This window comes from Podarcis muralis, chromosome 10, assembly GCF_964188315.1.
Source record: "Podarcis muralis chromosome 10, rPodMur119.hap1.1, whole genome shotgun sequence".
NCBI classification, from domain to species: domain Eukaryota; kingdom Metazoa; phylum Chordata; class Lepidosauria; order Squamata; family Lacertidae; genus Podarcis; species Podarcis muralis.
This window is the reverse complement of record NC_135664.1, coordinates 64802649-64822791: the sequence shown is the minus strand read 5'-3', so window position 1 is coordinate 64822791 and position 20143 is coordinate 64802649. Positions and strand designations below refer to the sequence as shown.

The following is a 20143-nucleotide window of genomic DNA, read 5'->3' as shown; positions in this document are numbered from 1 at the left end:
CCCAAAGGCACACTCCTCCATTGTCTCCCGAGACAGATGGATGCCAACCATTATTTTCATCAACAGACCACGTTACTGTCCCAAATATCTTGAACTGGTTTACCTCCACAATAAATGCAATAAAGCCATCTCAATTAGTCTACACAATGAAACACATTTCCTAAAGTTCTTTGGGAGTGGTTTCTGCTTCGATGGAAAATGAAAGCAGCTCTCTGGTGGGTTTCAAGGCTTCTTTGCTCTCCCCCCCCCCCCACAGAAGGTCTGGGGGGAGTTGTGACCCTCCAGATGTTGTTGAACTCTAACTCCCAACAGCCACGGCCAACATGGCCAATGCAGCAACACCCGGAGGGCCACAGGTTCACCACCCCTTGCTATAAATCAGGGATGTCCAACAGGTTGATCGCGGCTGACTGGTAGATCCCCGGGAGTTTTTGGTAGATCAAGGTTGATTGTTGGGTCCTTTACCCCGCCCTCCAGAACAGAAGATAGGTTTACTGTCTGTTGGTCTGTCTACAATCTGCTGGTGAGTGTCTGTTCCCCTTTTTCTTTTTCTCTTAAAAACGGGCAACAGCTTAGACTTGAACTCCCCAAAAACGGGGTTTTCCTTCTCCCTAAAAAAAAGCTCAACAACTTTGCCCTGCACCTCCCAGATCACTGCCATTTTATTACCCAAAAAACATATCATCCTTGTCCGTCCCCCCCATTTTTCCTCCCCCCCCAAAACCCACCCGCCCTCACCCCCCGACTTCCCTCAGTTCCAGTCTTTGGTTTCTCTGAGACTGCTGTTTTCTGCATGTTACAAAGTTGTTACAAAGTTGTATAGATCCTCAAACTATTTAGCTGATTATTATCAATAAAAAGTTTGTGAATGTTTATTCAAAACGTGCCAAGGAGTCCAGTTCGCTTTGTTGTGTCTTCAGATACTTTGTAAAGGGTTCCCATTCATCCTTAAAGTCACAGTTAGCCTTGTCCCGTAGTTTATACAGTGGTACCTCGCAAGACGAATGCCTCGCAAGACGGAAAACTTGCAAGACGAAAGGGTTTTTTGTTTTTTGAGCTACTTCGCAAGACGATTTTCCCTATGGGCTTGCTTCGCAAGACGGAAACGTCTTGCAAGTTTGTTTCCTTTTTCTTAAAACCGTTAATACAGTTGCGACTTGACTTCGAGGAGCAACTCATAGCGCGCGGTGTGGTAGCCTTTTTTGAGGTTTTTGAAGACTTTGGTGATTTTTGAAGCTTTTCCAAAACTTTTCCGAAACCGTGCTTCGCAAGACGACAAAACTCGCGGAACAAATTAATTTCGTCTTCCGAGGCACCACTGTATGTCAGTTTTGCCAGCTCTGCATAGTCCATCAATTTTTCTTGCCACGATTCTTTAATCCAGTTTTTAATTTTGTGAGTAGATCGCAGTCTCTTGGGAGTTGGCCACCCCTGCTATAAATGAACATGCTAAACAAAACACGGAAGGCCCTGTGGCCTTCCTGACGTGGGAATTGGATGGATTCCTCTCAATTCCTGCTTTTGTTTCTCTTTCAGTCTAGGGACCAAAGAGACACTCAGATCTTTTAGGAATTTCCTGCCAAAAGGTCCTAACTCTATTTGTTTGTTTGATTTCCTCCCTAAATTGGTATTCTTTGGCCTCACCTCTTTTGCTCATATGTTTATAAGGTCCATTGTTATCTTGGACAATTGCTGATAGCTACTTCCTCTTGTTCATCACTCACTTGACAGCTTCTGTCTTCCGTTTTTTCCATCTGGGAAGCTGCTACTCTTAACGACATTGCTTCCTTCCCCTTCTCACTTTTTTAATGGTCCCTTTTTAGTAGAATAATAGCTACAACAAATAATAAATAATGCATGGAGTAAAGAAATATGTGTGTAGATATATAGCATAATCGAAGTACTATTATATTACAAGAAATTATATTGATATACATTGTCCTGCACATTATTCATTCCAAAATGTTATTTAAAAAAAATTCCATGGGAATTGCTAGGGGAGCTGATTAAAAACGAGAAAAAACTTGTCAAAAACCCCGGGAAGGAATCGATAAAGTATAATATTAAACTGATTCAAACCCAACTTTCGATGATAATGAATCAAGGAATAGAATGGAAGATTAAAACAAATTCAAGACTTCTTCTTCTTTTTTAGTTTGCTAATAAACCTGGAAGATTGTTGGCATGGCAGTTAAAGAAGAAGCAAGAAGAGAGCAGCATAAACATTAATAGTAAAATTATAGATAATCCGAAAGAGATAAGAAACCAATTTGTAAGCTATTACACAGAGCTATATCGAGGAAAGCAAGGTGATGTTACAATGATGGAAGAATATTTAAAGGACAGCAAGTTACCTAAAATATCTTCCAGATCCTTTTAAATTGATTTAAAATTGATGGTACTGTATTGAGTTTTTCTACAAAGCTTTAGCAATTATTATTGTTGTTGCTGTCACTAAATTTTAAACCACTTCCAAACCTAGCTCTGGAACTATTCATTGGAAATAATTCAGTGATAATATAATTGTATCATTTGGCAACAGATATCCAATCATTTCCAAAACAAAATTTTGAACAGCAGACCAGTGCATTTGCCCCAGCAAACAGCTCCAAAATACACGCAGGCAACTTGACTATTGCATCATCAACATTAATCCCTTTCCCCTTTAATTACCCCCTGAGAAATGCTGAGTTCACAATAAGGGCAAAATGACTTCTGACATGATCCACATCTTTAGCCTTGCCTTTAAAAACATCAACAAGCAGAGGGGGCACAGAGGGTGCCTGGATCCGTACCATGCTAATGGAGGAGGAAGGTTTTGATGCCACAGCAATCTCAGTTGGTTTCATGGGACTGGCTGCACGCACAGGAATGGTGGGTGGCACTATCTAGGGAACCCCCAAGGGGGAAAGGCTCATAGCCCAGGGAGAGGTGGTGGGATGACAATGGATGGTCAGAGGGAGAAGACTGGCAGGGAGGGGAGCTCGTCGCAGCAGGAGGGGGAGACCCCCTGGCTTCTTCACCATCGCTGCGTCTTGGCCCCCTCCTCTCCTGCTTCCGCTTCTGATTGGTGGTTATGTTCAATGAGTGCTTAAAGTAATGCAGGTTAATAAAATGTTGATTAATGTATCATTATCCATTTTATAATTGTAATATCATTAAATAATGGAGTTTAAAAAAATAAGAAATCATGCCGTTGTTGATCACTTCCAAGTTACAATAACTCATTTTCCTTTTTAATGCAAGATTGTGTATATGTTTTGTTTGCTATTGTCATTATTGCTTTCGTTCTGTTTTTAAATTAAAGCACTCTGATTATTGTTCTAATGCGCTGACATCATCTAGATCTTGTCCTAGTCTTCTCCTTCTGACCACTCATCATTGTCCCACCACCACTCCCTGGGCTCTGAGCCTTCGTCCCATGGGGGTTCCTCAGTTAGTGCCTCTCATTACTCCTCTAAAATTCTACCACCCTATATAAATTTAGTAAATAAGTAATAAAATGGGGGGGGAGCCTGTTGCCCACAACCTGCTTGCAATACAGTGGTACCCCGCAAGACGAACGCCTCGCAAGACGGAAAACCCGCTAGAGGAAAGGGTTTTCCGTTTTGGAGGCGCTTCGCAAAACGAATTTCCCTATGGGCTTGCTTCGCAAGACGAAAGCCCATAGGGAAATCTCCGGGACAGCGGGGAAGCGCAGCGCGTCTTCCCCACTGTCCTCGGACCTCCTCCGAAGCCTGGCGGCGGGGCGGAGAGACCTCTTCCCGCCGCCAGGCTTCGGAAGGATGCTCCGAAGCTAAAGAAGCTAAAGCAGCCTGCCGCGACCCTCTCCCGGCTGGAGAGGTGACGCGCGCCTATGGCAGGAGCCTCCATAGCCGAGCGTCACCTCTCCAGCCGGGAGAGCGCGCGGGGGGCTAAAGCAGCCCCCCGCGACCCTCTCCCAGGTGACGCGCGCCTATGGCAGGAGCCTCCATAGGCGCGCGTCACCTCTCCAGCCGGGAGAGCACGCGCGGGGCTAAAGCAGCCCCCCGCGACCCTCTCCCAGGTGACGCGGGCCTATGGCAGGAGCCTCCATAGGCGCGCGTCACCTATCCAGCCGGGAGAGCGCGCGCAGGGCTAAAGCAGCCCCCCGCGACCCTCTCCCAGGTGACGCGCGCCTATGTCAGGAGCCTCCATAGCCGAGCGTCACCTCTCCAACCGGGAGAGCGCGCGCGGGGCTAAAGAAACCCCCCGCGACCCTCTCCCGGCTGGAGATGTGACGCGCGCCTATGGCAGGAACCTCCATAGGCGCCCGTCACCTCTCCAGCCGGGAGAGCGCACGCGGGGCTAAACCAGCCCCCCGCGACCCTCTCCCGGCTGGAGAAGTGACGCGCGCCTATGGCAGGAACCTCCATAGGCGCCCGTCACCTCTCCAGCCGGGAGAGCGCGCGCGGGGCTAAAGCAGCCCCCCGCGACCCTCTCCCAGCTGGAGAAGTGACGCGCGCCTATGGCAGGAACCTCCATAGGCGCCCGTCACCTCTCCAGCCGGGAGAGCGCGCGCGGGGCTAAACCAGCCCTACGCGACCCTCTCCCAGCTGGAGAAGTGACGCGCGCCTATGGCAGGAACCTCCATAGGCGCCCATCACCTCTCCAGCCGGGAGAGCGCGCGCGGGGCTAAACCAGCCCCCCGCGACCCTCTCCCAGGTGACGCGCGCCTATGGCAGGAGCCTCCATAGCCGAGCGTCACCTCTCCAGCTGGGAGAGCGCGCGCGTGGGGCTAAAGCAGCCCCCCGCGACCCTCTCCCAGGTGACGCGCGCCTATGGCAGGAGCCTCCATAGGTGCGCGTCACCTCTCCAACCGGGAGAACGCGCGCGGGGCTAAAGAAACCCCCCGCGACCCTCTCCCGGCTGGAGATGTGACGCGCGCCTATGGCAGGAACCTCCATAGGCGCCCGTCACCTCTCCAGCCGGGAGAGCGCGCGCGGGGCTAAACCAGCCCCCCGCGACCCTCTCCCGGCTGGAGAAGTGACGCGCGCCTATGGCAGGAACCTCCATAGGCGCCCGTCACCTCTCCAGCCGGGAGAGCGCGCGCGGGGCTAAAGCAGCCCCCCGCGACCCTCTCCCAGCTGGAGAAGTGACGCGCGCCTATGGCAGGAACCTCCATAGGCGCCCGTCACCTCTCCAGCCGGGAGAGCGCGCGCGGGGCTAAACCAGCCCTACGCGACCCTCTCCCAGCTGGAGAAGTGACGCGCGCCTATGGCAGGAACCTCCATAGGCGCCCGTCACCTCTCCAGCCGGGAGAGCGCGCGCGGGGCTAAACCAGCCCCCCGCGACCCTCTCCCAGGTGACGCGCGCCTATGGCAGGAGCCTCCATAGCCGAGCGTCACCTCTCCAGCTGGGAGAGCGCGCGCGTGGGGCTAAAGCAGCCCCCCGCGACCCTCTCCCAGGTGACGCGCGCCTATGGCAGGAGCCTCCATAGGTGCGCGTCACCTCTCCAACCGGGAGAACGCGCGCGGGGCTAAAGAAACCCCCCGCGACCCTCTCCTGGCTGGAGATGTGACGCGCGCCTATGGCAGGAACCTCCATAGGCGCCCGTCACCTCTCCAGCCGGGAGAGCGCGCGCGGGGCTAAACCAGCCCCCCGCGACCCTCTCCCGGCTGGAGAAGTGACGCGCGCCTATGGCAGGAGCCTCCATAGGCGCCCGTCACCTCTCCAGCCGGGAGAGCGCGCGCGGGGCTAAAGCAGCCCCCCGCGACCCTCTCCCAGGTGACGCGCGCCTATGGCAGGAGCCTCCATAGCCGAGCGTCACCTCTCCAGCCGGGAGAGCGCGCACGGGGCTAAAGAAGCCATAGCCCCGCGACCCTCTCCCAGCTGGAGAAGTGACGTGTGACTATGGCAGCAGCCTCTGAAGGATGCACCGAAGCCTGGCGTGGGGGTGGGGGCGGAGAGACCTTCTCCCCGCGCCAGCCTTCGGATGGCTGTCCTGAAGACTTGGGGTGGGAGAAGGGTTTTCCTTCCCACCGCCAACATTCAGAATGCTGTTCTGAATGTTGGCGGTGGGGAGGAAAAACCCTCCTCCCACGCAAGCCCCGGGAACAGAGGGAAAGCGCTGCGCGCCTTCCCCTCTGTTCCCGTACCTGTGCTGAAGGCTTGTGGTGGGGAGAAAAGCCCTTCTCCGCACCGCCAGCCTGGCAAGCGGTTTCCCTAGGAACGCATTAATTGATTTTCAATGCATTCCTATGGGAAACCGTGCTTCGCAAGACGAAAAACTCGCAAGAAGAAAAAACTTGCGGAACGAATTAATTTCGTCTTGCAAGGCACCACTGTATCAACAACACATTTGCAGGGGGGAAAGACTCCCTGGGGAAGAGGTAAACGTTCCTGTTTGCAGGCATCCCCCCTGTCTGTTTCAATGTCACGGTGCAACACCAAGGATCCTGCGTGGTATTCAATACATCTAAAGTCTCCCCTTTTGCATTTAGAAAAAACAAAATTCCTGGAAATCCTTCCTTTTGAATGGAAACCCTGCTATGACTCCGTCGTTAATCATTTGGATCAGTTTGCTGGTGATAGGAGTCATTACAGAAACTCTGCATCTCCTGTGAGCAATGGCGGAATTTGTCGTGATGAGCTAAGCTGTGTTTGATTACTGTTATTATGTGGAAGAAGAGAGGAGGAGAGAGCAGCTCCTGGAAGCTTATAATCAGCATTGCATCAGCCGGCTCTTTACCACTCTCTGAATTTCAGAACCCAACAGGGTCAACTCAGGGACAGGTTTAAAGCCACACAAGCTTTGTGGCTCAGTGCTAGGGCACCTGCCTTGCCTGCAGAAGGTCCCCGGTTTGATCCCTGGCATCTCCAAGTGGGATGGGAGAGACCTCTGCCTGACATTCTGGAGGGCCATTGCCAGTAGGCAGTACTGAGCTAGGTGGATCAATGATCTGAATCAATATAAGGCAGCTGTCATGGACTGGTTGGACACAGAGGAATGGTGGGAGGAATCAGCTGGGGATCAGTCTGCTGGTGATAGGAGTCATTACAGAAACTCTGCATCTCCTGTGAGCAATGGGAAGAAGGCTCAGAGTCAGGGGATTGGTGGTGGAATGACAAACAGTGGGCAGAGGGAGAAGAGGGAGAGGATGGGGAAGAGGAGGTGTCAGATGCTGAAGAGGTAGCAAAACGTAGTGAGCTACCAGAGTCTGTGGCAGAGAGAATTCCAGAATCAGAGGCAGAAGCTGAAGTGGGAGAGTGGGATGTGGGAGCTCAAGAGGAAGAGATGAGACAGGCAGATGAAGAGTCACAGGTGTTGTCCCCTCCTGCTGCAACAAGCTCCCAGAACAAGAAGAGGCATGAAAGGGACAGAGTAGAGGTTGGCTGCACACAGGGAAAAGCCCTGGTGGGGAGGCTGGGACTTTCAGCCCCAACAGCGGGTTTTCATGGAGGAAGACCGCTGGGAATGAGTTGCCCTGCTCATTAGGGCTGACACTCAACCAATTCTGAGGAGCTCATGTTTGAGAGCCAGTGTGGTGTAGTGGTTAAGAGCAGTGGACTCGTAATCTGGGGAACCGGGTTCGCATCTCCGCTCCTCCACATGCAGCTGCTGGGTGACCTTGGGCCAGTCACACTTCTTTGAAGTCTCTCAGCCCCACTCACAGAGTGTATGTTGTGGGGGAGGAAGGGAAAGGAGAATGTTAGCCGCTTTGAGACTCCTTCGGGTAGTGATAAAGCGGGATATCAAATCCAAACTCTTCTTCTTCTTCTTCTTTGCTAATAAAGAGTTAACTCCATCTTTGAGCTGCGTGATTACTGACTGAAGTCAGCTTTGTTTCTACGTGGTAATTTCACTTGAACAAGCCATGGGTTACCTCAGCACAATTCAGGTCTACAAGTTAAGCCATGAGTAGTGAAGACGGGGGAAGAAATCTATTTTGGGCCGCAGCTTAATGCAAACCTTCCTAATTTCTGCTTCCAAAAACAAGACGTGAGCTGAAATGCCGCTGCCCTTCAAAAATTTGCACTTTTCAGAATTTTGTGATGCAGCTCCCAATCCAAAACATGCGTCTGGGGTGGGGATGGCTGGCGTGATTAGCGCACTGGACTAGGACATGTGAGACCAGGGTTCAAATCTTCCACTCAGCCATGAAGCTCACTAAGGTGACCTTGAGTCAGTCACTGCCTCTCAGCCTAGCCTACATCGCAGGGTTGTTCTGAGGATAAAATGGGGTGGAAGAGAACTAAGTACGCCACCTTGAGCTCCTTTGAGAAAATCTGGGATGTAACTGCAATCGTTAAATAAAATATATGAACAGTGTGAAAGCGGGGCTCCATGACGCCAATTTCAGGGTCCCTTTCTTAAGCATTCTCCCCCATTCAGTGCAGTTCAGAGGTCGATGCTTGTGGTCTGTTGCCAAAACCACTTAGGAACGAGAGCCAGTGTGGTGTAGTGGTTAAGAGCGGTGGACTCATAATCTGGTGAACCGGGTTCGCTTCCCTGCTCCTCCACATGCAGCTGCTGGGTGACCTTCGGCCAGTCACACTTCTTTGAAGTCTCTCAGCCTCACTCACCTCACAGAGTGTTTGTTGTGGGGGAGGAAGGGAAAGGAGAATGTTAGTCGCTTTGAGACTCCTTCGGGTAGTGATAAAGCGGGATATCAAAGCCAAACTCTTCTTCTTCTTCCACTTCTGGGCAACAAAGGTAAAAATCAGCCTTCCTAAACTCACTGGTGGAGGAAGGCGGGTGCGGTGCGCACCAGGTGTCAGCCGTGAGGGCAGGTGACATCCCTGTACCACCCCCCACCCACGCTCGCTGCGCAGGCAGCGCCCCCGGACGCTCGCCTTGCAGGGGGCAGGCGGCTAGGGACAATGCTGTGGCAGGCAGCTAGTGGCGCCCCCTGGCGCTCGCCACACGGGTGGCTAGCAGCGCCCCTCCTGACGCTCTGCGGGCAGGTGGCAGGCAGCTAGGGACACTCACCGTGCGGGCAGCTAGCAGCGCCCCCTACGCTTGCTGTGCAGGTGGCTAGCCCCGCCCCCGTGCTACCATGGGGGCTGGGGCAGGTAGCTCCGCCCCTGCCTAAACTGTCCTATTTCTGCTTCCATGAAACCTGCCGAGCAGCAGAATCCAATGAAAGGAGAGCTCAGTTGGTAAGCATGAGATTCCTAATCCCTGGAGGGCCTTGGATTGCCCTCCGCTGATCTTAAGAACCAGCCCCTTCTCTCACAAGAAGTCATGATCTCAGTAACAGCCTTTCCTGCAAGATGTGGACGAAAAGGTCTTATTCATCAACAGCACTGCGCTGCCCTTTCGAAAAAGCCACCCATGTATCCAGCAGATTACAAAGTGCTCAATTTATACAGGTGGGCTGGCATGTTTTCAGATGGAACAAACTGTACGTGTTTCATCGCCGCTATTGATTTGAAATGCAGCTCCTGCTGAGATGCATAATTTTATTCATAGGGAAGGCTTGTCAGCACCAGTGGAAATAGTAATTATCGTGAACGCAAAATAACAATCTATCACAGCGCTGCAGTGGAGGCGCCGAATTGGAAATTCCGAAACGAACACATTTCCCTGAATAATTTTAAAGAAAGAGGAGCTATTGGAAATTGGGTGGGGTGGGGTGGTGGGATAGACCAAGTGGCAGAACGCTAACCCTTTTGCTTGCACCAAGTCTCTGGTCTTCGGTCTCCTGCATCTCCAGTTGGAACAATATCTTAGGGGGGGGGAGGGCCTCCTTCATGAGTTCCAGGCAGTGGCAAACCACAGTGGACAATACTGGGCTAGATGGATGGACCAATGGTCTGATTCAATATAAGGCATGGGTTCAAATGCTATGGTCTTCCTTGCACACACAAAAACTAGGAACAGGGGTCATAGCTTAGTGGTAGTACACTTGCTTTTGTACATATAAAGTCCCAATCTTAAGCTTCTCCTAACAGGGCTGGGGAAGGTGGTTATCTGAAACAGCAGCTGTTTAATAATAATAATAATAATAATAATAATAATAATAATAATTGTACCCTGCCCATCTGACTGGTTTGCCCCAGCCACTCTGGGCAGCTTCCAACAGATATAAAAACAAAGACTGCCTTCAGATGTCTTCTAGAGGTCAGGTAGGTGTTTATTTCCTTGACATCTGATGGGACGGTGTTCCACAAGGCGGGCGCCACTATTGAGAAGACCCTCTGCCCGGTTCCCTGTAACTTCACTTCTCACAGAGAGGGAACCACCAGAAGGCCCTCGGAGCTGGATCTCAGTGCCGGGCTGAACGATGGGGGTGGAGACACTCCTTCAGGTATACTGGACCAAGGCTGTTTAGGGCTTTAGGTCAGCACCAACACTTTGAATTGTGCTTGGAAATGTACTCAGTTTGTGAACGGAGAACTTGGAGGAACCCTTCTGCTGGGTTCCACCAGTGATATTTTCTCAAGAGGGGGAAAAAGCAACCTCCATCCTTCTGCCCGGACACTGAGGTCCAGCGCCAAGGGCCTTCTGGCGGTTCCCTCACTGCGAGAAGCCAAGTTACAGGGAACCAGGCAGAGGGCTTTCTCGATAGTGGCACCCGCCCTGTGGAACGCTCTCCCACCAGATGTCAAAGAGAAAAATAACTACCAAACTTTTAGAAGACATCTGAAGGCAGCCCTCTTTAGGGAAGCTTTTAATGTTTAATAGGCTATTGTATTTTAGTGTTCTGTTGGAAGCCACCCAGAGTGGCTGGGGAAACCCAGCCAGATGGGTGGGGTATAAATAAATAAATTATTATTATTATTATTATTATTATTATTATTATTATTATTATTATTACCTGCGAAATAATTTTGACTCAGCTCTGTTTGGAGCCACTTCCAGTCAGAATAGTAGACAACACTGGCCATGGTTTAGTGGTCTGGCTTAATATAAGGCAAGTTCACATGTATGAAGCACATGTATCCCAGAGTCCACACTACACGTTTCCTTCTCAGGGATGTTAGGCATGTTTGCATCTGCTCCAAGGCCTCCAGAGCTATCAAGGAACCCACGTGTCACTATGACAGAGTCTCTAAGTATATGTAGCAAGGCCTAGAGAAGTCCCCACACTATAATCAGCCTTGACTTCCATGCTATTTTCAGAGCAGATAGGAACCTGCCAGACTGCAGTGGGTCGGCCAGGGCCTGGTTTAGAATCATTCCACCCCATTTGTATCCAGACCAAATCCCAGCCATGGCAGATTTTCATACTTCTTCCTAGACAGGGACCTAACTCAAAGCTTCCAGACACGCACAGGAACATACAGAAGGACCAAGATTCAATCTCTGACATCACCAGTGAAAACAATCTCTGACCAATGCTTGCTCCAACAACCTCACCACACCGTTATCTTGATTCAGGCCTAAACCAACATAATAGAATTTCAGTTCTAATTCAGCAATCTTCAGTTCTAAAGCGATCTTGTCCCATCTAGCTCAGTATTATTATTATTTTTTTAATATTATTTTTATTAAATATTTTTCTTAGTTTACAAAAGTACGTGCATTGTCTGTTTTTCAGGTTGTAGAGTTTTTTCTATAGATCCGTTACATTTGATGTGTTTGCGTGTTCAGACCTTTAACCCTCCCCCTTAAATAAAATCAAACAAGACTCAAATTTTGGTTTGGTTTTTGGCAGAATTTAGGCCACAACTTTATCGATTACAGCAAGTGAGTGGCTGCATAGGCTCTGGTTCGACTAGCTCCCTGCACCGCTGCAGGTAGCGTTGACCCAGGGCACCAGCATAGGTCAGCCTAGGGGTGAACAATCAGATAGGCGGAAAGCTGAGAACAGGCTATGTCCACCACCCAGATGTCCCTCTGGACTCAGGCACGGGCACACACCCTTCACAGGGTTGACCAAACCATCGAGTCCCTGGATTCCTTTAACCGAACGTTAAAGAACGTTCTCCCATCCCTATCACCTAAACCAGAGCTTATCTGCAACCTTACAAGCTGTGACGATTTGCTACGTGGCAGGCGAAACCCAAATGGCACCTGCCAATCAGCCAAGTGGAGAAAATTCCTGCCGTGCCCCTGTCCCAACAACAGACGACACACGACGGCATAGCAAGGTCAAGTGCACAAGCCCTAAAAATAGGGAGAGGTGGGTGGGTGTTCCGATGTACACACTGAAAGAGGAAGGTCTGGGTCATGTGTATAGGTATATATAGGTCCCTTGATCTGTTTAGCCTGTGCCCCATTGGCCTGATTGAACCCTGCATCAAGGGACCTACCAATCGGGTGTTGTGGCTATTCAATCAAACCCACCCGCAACACAGGGTTTGGTTGCCAGGTCTCACCGCAAAACGTGCCCTCTTTAAGGGAGGACCCGATATACAAAATAAAACTGGGGAAGAAGAAAAAGGGGAGATGAGTGGTAAAACTTATATTCTTTTACTTAGTGTATATGTGAGGTCCATTTTGCTCAGTATTGTCTACTCTGACTGGAAGCAGCTACCCAGGGTCCTTCCACCCCACCTGCTACCTGACTCTTCTTTGAACTGGCGATGCAAACTGACCTTCTCCTTGTAAACCACATGTTCCATATCTGAGCTATGAAGCAGTTGTGTTCTTTCTTGGACCCGGCAATGTGTCAACCGGCCCATTGATTCCCCAAGGATGTGAGAACCAAAATGCGCAGACTTCCCTTAATCAGCATTCTTTTAATCTATGAATTGAAGGATAGATCGTGTGCTCAGCCCCCGTCATTATTCAAATGGCCTCGCAAAACAGTGTGGTTAAGCTAATTAAGGCTGATTCTTCAGAGAGAGAATATCTCACTTTGCATTTGCTAGCAAACATTGGAGAATAATTAGCAGCACCCTTTGCTTCCCCAGTGAGGGAAACAGACCTCTAAAAGGTGAAGCTTCTGGCTGGAGTTTGCCGAGTGAGGACGGAGCCTTGCGTTTTCAGAACAGAATACGGCGAAGAACGCTGATCTTTATTGCAAACAAATCTCAATCCAATAAATCGCTGTGTCTCAATTAACCTTTTCAAGGTTAATAAAATAAAACAACGCTAGAATACAGTATCTCAGGGATAAATCTGTTTCCAAAAAGCATATATTAGCCCAAAGGTGTTTATTAAGAGAAATTCACACTAGAATGCTGGTGCATTTTCAAGAATTGCCAACTGCTGCAGAAATGCAGAAAACTGAATGTGAGACGGGGAAAATGACAAACTGAGAAGACCAAAATTTACGGTTTCACCCAACTCTCTTCCAGTTGCTGGAATCTGAATTACATTGACTACTGAGGGGGCAGCCATCAACACCTCCCTACATCCCTGATTATATTACCTTTTGGAAAGCCTCCTTGTGGCTGAAAAACTGAACAAAAGCCGCAAGTGGGACACACAACAACCATGTTGCAGTGTGATGCATTCCCTGTTCAAGATTCCAGACACAAAGGCAATTTCTCCCTTCTTTTTCTAATAGGCAAAGCCATCAATTTAGCCCACTCGAAATCTGCTTGCAATCTGGCCAAAGACCGTAGTCCTCCTTTCCTATATCTCCCCAAATTACCAGAAAATCTAATCAGCCCTGAAGTGACACAAATGGTTATTGTCAAAATCAGTCCATGTTGCTGTGTTGCTTAGTGTATTCAATTTGCTAATGTCTCTCTCTCTCTCTCTCTCTCTCTCTCTCTCTCTCTCTCTCTCTGTGTGTGTGTGTGTGTGTGTGTGTATTTTCTTACTGTGGGTGGGAGGGTAAACCTGCACCTGTTAACGCGATTTCCTAAGACTGATTCAATATTGCCTCAGCTTGGCACAAGGTGCACAAAAAACCCTCCATTTTTGTCTACGATGAAGCAGTTCAAAAGAATGGAGACAATAAGGTATACAGCCACATCTTTGTTTGGGTTGTATGACCATAATGCAGTTTTATTTCTGTGTTGACCAGGGGATGAGCAGTAGAAACAAACCCCTAATTTTCTGTCTACTGTTCCAAAAGATTCGTTCCCAACAGACGACGAGAATAAAGATGAGGTGGCCCTTGGAAGTTTCTGCCTCAAAACCAATTTTTCCTGCCTGTCTGCTCAATGCCTCACTCTCAAGGGGATCATTAAATAATAATAATAATTATTATTATTATTATTATTATTATTATTATTATTATTATTATTATTATTATTATTATTATTATTTTATACCCTACCCATCTGGCTGGACTTCCCCAGCCACTCTGGGCAGCTTCCAACAAAATACTAAAATACAGTAATCCATTAACATTAAAAGCTTCCCTAAACAGGGCTGACGTCAGATGTCTTCTAAAAATCTGGTAGTTGTTCTCTTTGACATCTGGTGGGAGGGCGTTCCACAGGGTGGGTGCCACTATTGAGAAGGCCCTCTGCCTGGTTCCCTGTAACTTGGCTTCTCGCAGGGAGGGAACCACCAGAAGGCCCTCAGCACTGGACCTCAGTGTCTGGGTAGAACGATGGGGATGGAGACACTCCTTCAGATATACTGGATAACCCAGTCATGTCCAACTCCCAAGCGACTGTGATCTACTCCCAGTATTTTAAAAATGACAGCGATCTACCCATTGTTATTGCCAAGAGTTGTCAAGCTTTTGGGGGGAGACAGTGTCCAAAGTTGAGTTTTTTTAGGAGGGAGTGACCACAGTTGTTGCTTTTTGTTTGGGGGAGGGAGACGCTCTTCCAGCGAATGTCCAGCGGCACACCCGCAAAGGACCAGTTGGACATGCCTGGCATAACCTCTCAGACTGATGGGCCTGGCTATTTCAATGCTTACATATCTTAGTACCTTGAGGGAATTTAAACATGGGGATGAGGAGACTGAATATGGTGGTCATTTGTCCTACATTACAAATCCTCTGTTTGAAGGACTGTCCAGTTCATCCTATTTAAATACAAAGTACTGTGAAAAGAGAGACCAAAAGGCCACATAGAATTGCCCATCAACAAATGTATAAAACCGGGTCAAACATATGTTGGAAATGTAAAGAAAAAGAAGGGACTTTTTATCATATGTGGTGGAATTGTGGAGAAGTTAAAAATTTTTGGGAAATGATATATAATGAATTGGAAAAAATGTTTAAAATCACATTTGTAAAAAAACCAGAAGCATTTTTGTTAGGGATTGTAGGACAAGACCTACCAAGGAAAACAAAGAATTTATTTATCTATGCTACAACAGCAGCAAGAGTCTTGATAGCACAAGGATGGAAGAATGAGGAAATCCCAACGAAAGAACAGTGGCAAGAAAAATGGATGAGCTATGCAGAGTTGGCTAAATTGACATACAAACTGTGGGACAAGGACAACTGGGACTTTAAGGAAGAATGGGAACTTTTTACAAATTATCTAAAAAGACAACAAAATGAACTGGACTCCTTGGCAGGTTTTGAATAAACATAGACAAATTTATTGGTTGAGAACATGATAGATAGACAAGGCAAGGATATGTATAATTTTATAACACGCAGAGAATAATATGTGCAGAGAAATCAGAGAGAGGAGCTGAGGGAAGTCCCTAGTGGGGGGGGGAGGGATGGAAGGGGGGAAATAATGTATGTGATTATATGGTTTGTTAAGTTGTTGTGTTGAAATTGCTTAATAAAAAAAAGATTCCAAAAAAGAATTGCCCATCAACAGTTAGCACTGGGGCAGGTGACCGAGAAGGCACACAGGTTATCTTGTCACAGTATTAGTTTTCGACACAGCACTTGCAAAATTTCGTAAAAGTGACATGTTAAAGGACGTACACAGAGAGAAAGAAACAACAGCTAACCCAAAGCTTGGTTTCCACATTGTCACCAGTTTCTGAGTCAAACAGGGGACTGAGGAGACTGCATGGAGTTAGGACCCCAGTGCTTATGCCTTAGCAAGATAAAAGATTTGAAATGTTTTTGTAATGCTACCTTGAATAGGGCAGTAAGGTGAGATTAAATACCGTGCTCAAAATTCGACCACCAGCTGAAAATCACAGCACGCAACTAGCCCTCCGAGCAGTCAAAAGTACAGGCAGTCTAAAATTATCCTCTGCTAATTAAATAAAGCAGGGACAAATGCACTAACGTGTTTTCTATGTTTTGCACTCTGGTAGCTTAACTCGACGGAGCAGCTGGCTTGCGTCTTAGTCATCCAGCATACGTGTGGAGACTTTACAAATAAGATGGCCATCCCCTGGGAGGATCTACGAAACGGAGGGTGAGGCACCAAAAATGATTTATAATGGGGGAGCCAACATGATGTCCTTCAAATGTTGTGGACGGCAACTTCCTACAGCCCCAGCAAGCATGGCCCCTAGTCAGGAATTATAAGAGCAAAGGCCCACAACTTGGCTCCCTCTGCTTTAGGAGAGCTGCCACATGACTGGATGCTAGGTTAACCGAAGAAGAAAAATATATTGGACATCAAATTATTTCAAAGGTCCGAACTATATGGGTCACAGTGTTAGAAACTCAGATGTATAAGCTAATCGCCAAATGGCATTAGGGTTGCCACAACAGAATGTCTAGGTGCCATTTCGCTCCAATGTGGTGGCTCCCAATTAGCTAATTACCGAGGACCCCCTATTTTCAAAAGCCAAGCCACGGGCCCCCTACTTTTGAAAACGTTGATTTCTCTATGGTAGTTACCTCTGCAAAGCGTTTTTTTAATCAAAATTTGGGGTGGCCCCTAATAAGCAAAGGATTTTAGGCATACTAAAAAAAAAACCAGACTAGGGCTGAGCGATATCTGGTTTTCAACATCGCAATATATCAGCAATTAAACATCACAAACAGGCATGTCCAAAGTCAGTTTCAGGGGCCTAATCCATCCATGGGTCAGTTTAATCCTTGTGGCAGTTTATTTTCTGAGGTAAAATCCTAAAAAAAACCTCGACAACTTCAATCCTAACAAAAGAAAAAAGTCAACAACTTTGTTTGGCCCTATGGTTGGCCCTCACAGCCCTTCACTTCATCAAATCTGGCCCTCTTTGAAAAAAGTTGGGACACCACTGCTAGTCCAATATATCACGATGTCCGAAATTGGAAATCAGGTGTGGGGATGTGGGAAGGAGCAGTCATGGAGGAGATCAGGAGGGTGGGGGTGTTGCCTTGAAATTGGCTGCCCCGCTCTCCCTCGCGTGAGGAGCGATATATTGCCGTGTATTGCCAAGTCAAATTGTTATTGCAGTGTGATTTGGATCGATAAATTGAAAAACAGCACAGCGCTAGAACAGTCCCTAAAATTTGTGGTGCAAAAATGACAAACATTTGGTTGAGGAGAGGCAAGGGATGGGGCCACGGACACCCCCCCCAGGTGCATTCCTTGGTCCCCCAGGGGTCCCCGGACCCCTAATTGGGAACTACTGTTCCAATGGATTCAGCCATAGTTTTGCCTTCTCCCAAGGCTTTATGGTCCCTTCGGGCAAGCAGTCCCCCTTTTTTCTGCTCTGGTCAGACCTCACCTGGAGTACTGTGTCCAGTTCTGGGCACCACAGTTCAAGAAGGACACGGACAAACTGGAACGTGTCCAGAGGAGGGCAACCAAAATGGTCAAAGGCCTGGAAACGATGCCTTATGAGGAACGGCTAAGGGAGCTGGGCAGAAGAGGAGGTTAAGGGGTGATATGATAGCCATGTTCAAATATATAAAAGGATGTCATATAGAGGAGGGAGAAAGGTTGTTTTCTGCTGCTCCAGAGAAGCGGACACGGAGCAATGGATCCAAACTACAAGAAAGAAGATTCCACCTAAACATTAGGAAGAACTTCCTGACAGTAAGAGCTGTTCGACAGTGGAATTTGCTGCCAAGGAGTGTGGTGGAGTCTCCTTCTTTGGAGGTCTTTAAGCAGAGGCTTGACAACCATGTCAGGAGTGCTCTGATGGTGTTTCCTGCTTGGCAGGGGGTTGGACTCGATGGCCCTTGTGGTCTATTCCAACTCTATGATTCTATGATTCTATGAATGCTGGGAAGTGTTATTATGTGCTGATGTGCCTTATCTGCCTTCAGCTCCAGCGCATGGTAACTGCAGCACAGATGAATCATCACCAGATGGGAAAATATACTAGGGGGTCACGGGGTCAGGTGACAAGTAGATTTAGCTGCTGCTAAATATAAGAAGGAAGAAGAAAAAAATATGTTGGGAAGTAAATAAATCTCCAGCTTGCTGCAAGTTATTCAGTTTTCATCTCTTTCTCTTTCTCTTCCAGTTTGCAATCTGAAATTTGGAAATGAAAAATGCAAAGAGGGAGAGAAGAGGAAGGAAGTGGGTTTGGGTTGGGAGGCTGTTTTCTCAGCTCCGGGCTGTCAAAGAAGGGAAATGTGTGAGACGAATGGGAGAGGAAACCTGGAAACAAGCCCATTTCTTCCTTTAAATTTATGAATTAACAGACCAGGGTTGCGTCAAACTACCTAGTTGTAGTCAACTAATTTCTACTCAAAGTATGGTTAACTGAGGACCATTCATTGTAATGGGTTGAATGCAACCCACAGCTTAGATACAACTTTGTGTTTCAAAATGAAATCCTAAGGCAGTCCACAAACAAATAAAACAGCAAGAAAAGATCTCAAGAATATCATCCCCCCTGGCCAAAGGCAGGACAATGACAGGACAATGGCAGATGATCCATTAGGACAAATGGGGCACTGTCTCACCACCCTCAATGCCATGGACTGGCTGCATGTAGAGGAGTGGCAGGAGGCAGCTGCTGGGGAACCCCCTGGGAACCCCCAGGGGAAGAAGGTTCAGAGCCAGGGGATTGGTGGTAGGGTGATGATGAGCGGTCAGAGGAAGCCCTGGATACAGAATTGACCTGCGCCTCCATGGACAGCTGTGAGTCCAAAATGACTCCCAGGCTGCACACCTGGCCCTTCAGGGGCACAGTTACCCAATTCAGGACCAGGGAGTCCTCTACACCAGACTGCCCCCTGTCCCCCAAGAGCAGTACTTCTGTCTTGTCAGGATTCAACCTCAATCCATTAGCCGCCATCCATCCTCCAACTGCCTCCAGGCACTCACACAGGACCTTCACCGCCTTCACTGGTTCTGATTTGAAAGAGAGGTAGAGCTGGGTATCATCTGCATATTGATGGACACCCAGTCCAAACCCCCTGATGATCTCTCTTTCATGTAGATATACTCAAATGAGTATAATCTCAAGCCTTGAAATGAACAGCATAAGGAAAAATAATGTGTGATGGAACCACAACCCCTTGTTCAAAGTCTAGCATCAACATCAAGGGTCAAGGATATAATATTTGTTTATTAATTGAGAACACCCACCAACTGCTTAATTAAACTATCGTTTGAAGATGAGCCTGAGAGATACGGCACGGAGATTAACTGAAAACAAATACTGCAAAGAGACTAAATTGAGCCAAGCTATCATTGATCAAATTAAACAAGTGTGTCTAGGCATGAGTGTTTCAACCAGCAAATAACAGACAATGTTTTTTCCTCCTGATCAGATTCAGCAAAGTATTATTAACTGTTGTTAAACGACACACAGTTATACTGAAGAGGAAATAAGATCTTATCCAAACTTAGTTGAAAGAAATACGTTTTTCATGGGTTTATGGACATTCAGCAAAGAGGAGGCTTAAAGACACACCGTTATTCTTAATGTAAGTAGCTGGAACATATTTCTTAACGCCTGAAATAATCTGTCTTCTTCCTGCTCTATGGTCATCTGTTCCTTCTCAACATTACTAAGTATTTATTTAAGGAGCAGAGTGGAGAATCCATTTCATGCCTTCTTCCAGACAAGGGCTGCGCTTCTTTAATGTCACAGAATTTAAAGCTGTGCTGAATCGCCCGCTACGTTCTCGCCAGGTAATTATTATTATTCTTCCTAATAAGAAATAAGGAATAATTCGTTCTGGCTTGGGAGGAGCACGGATCTCTGCAGAGAACTGAGCTCTAACCCAAATTCATGGACAACTTATTAAGCCACCCAACGACTTATGGAATTTCAATTTGCTGTCAAACATGTAGCCATAAGGTCTAGAAACCTGTTTGAAAATAATATTTTTTAAAAAGCTGAGACGAGGGCTGGGCAATATATTGATACAGTGGTACCTCGGGTTAAGAACTTAATTTGTTCTGGAGGTCCGTTCTTAACCTGAAACTGTTCTTAACCTGAAGCACCACTTTACCTAATGGGGCCTTCCGCTGCCGCCGTGCCGCTGGAGCACGATTTCTGTTCTCA

At 47.8% G+C, this 20143-nt stretch overlaps 1 protein-coding gene across 1 annotated transcript in view; it reads right to left on the bottom strand.

Moving 5' to 3' along the window:
- Positions 1-20143, bottom strand: part of ST8SIA1 (ST8 alpha-N-acetyl-neuraminide alpha-2,8-sialyltransferase 1) — a 101800-nt gene that overhangs the window by 20733 nt on the left and 60924 nt on the right. The gene's annotated exons all lie outside the window — the stretch shown is intronic.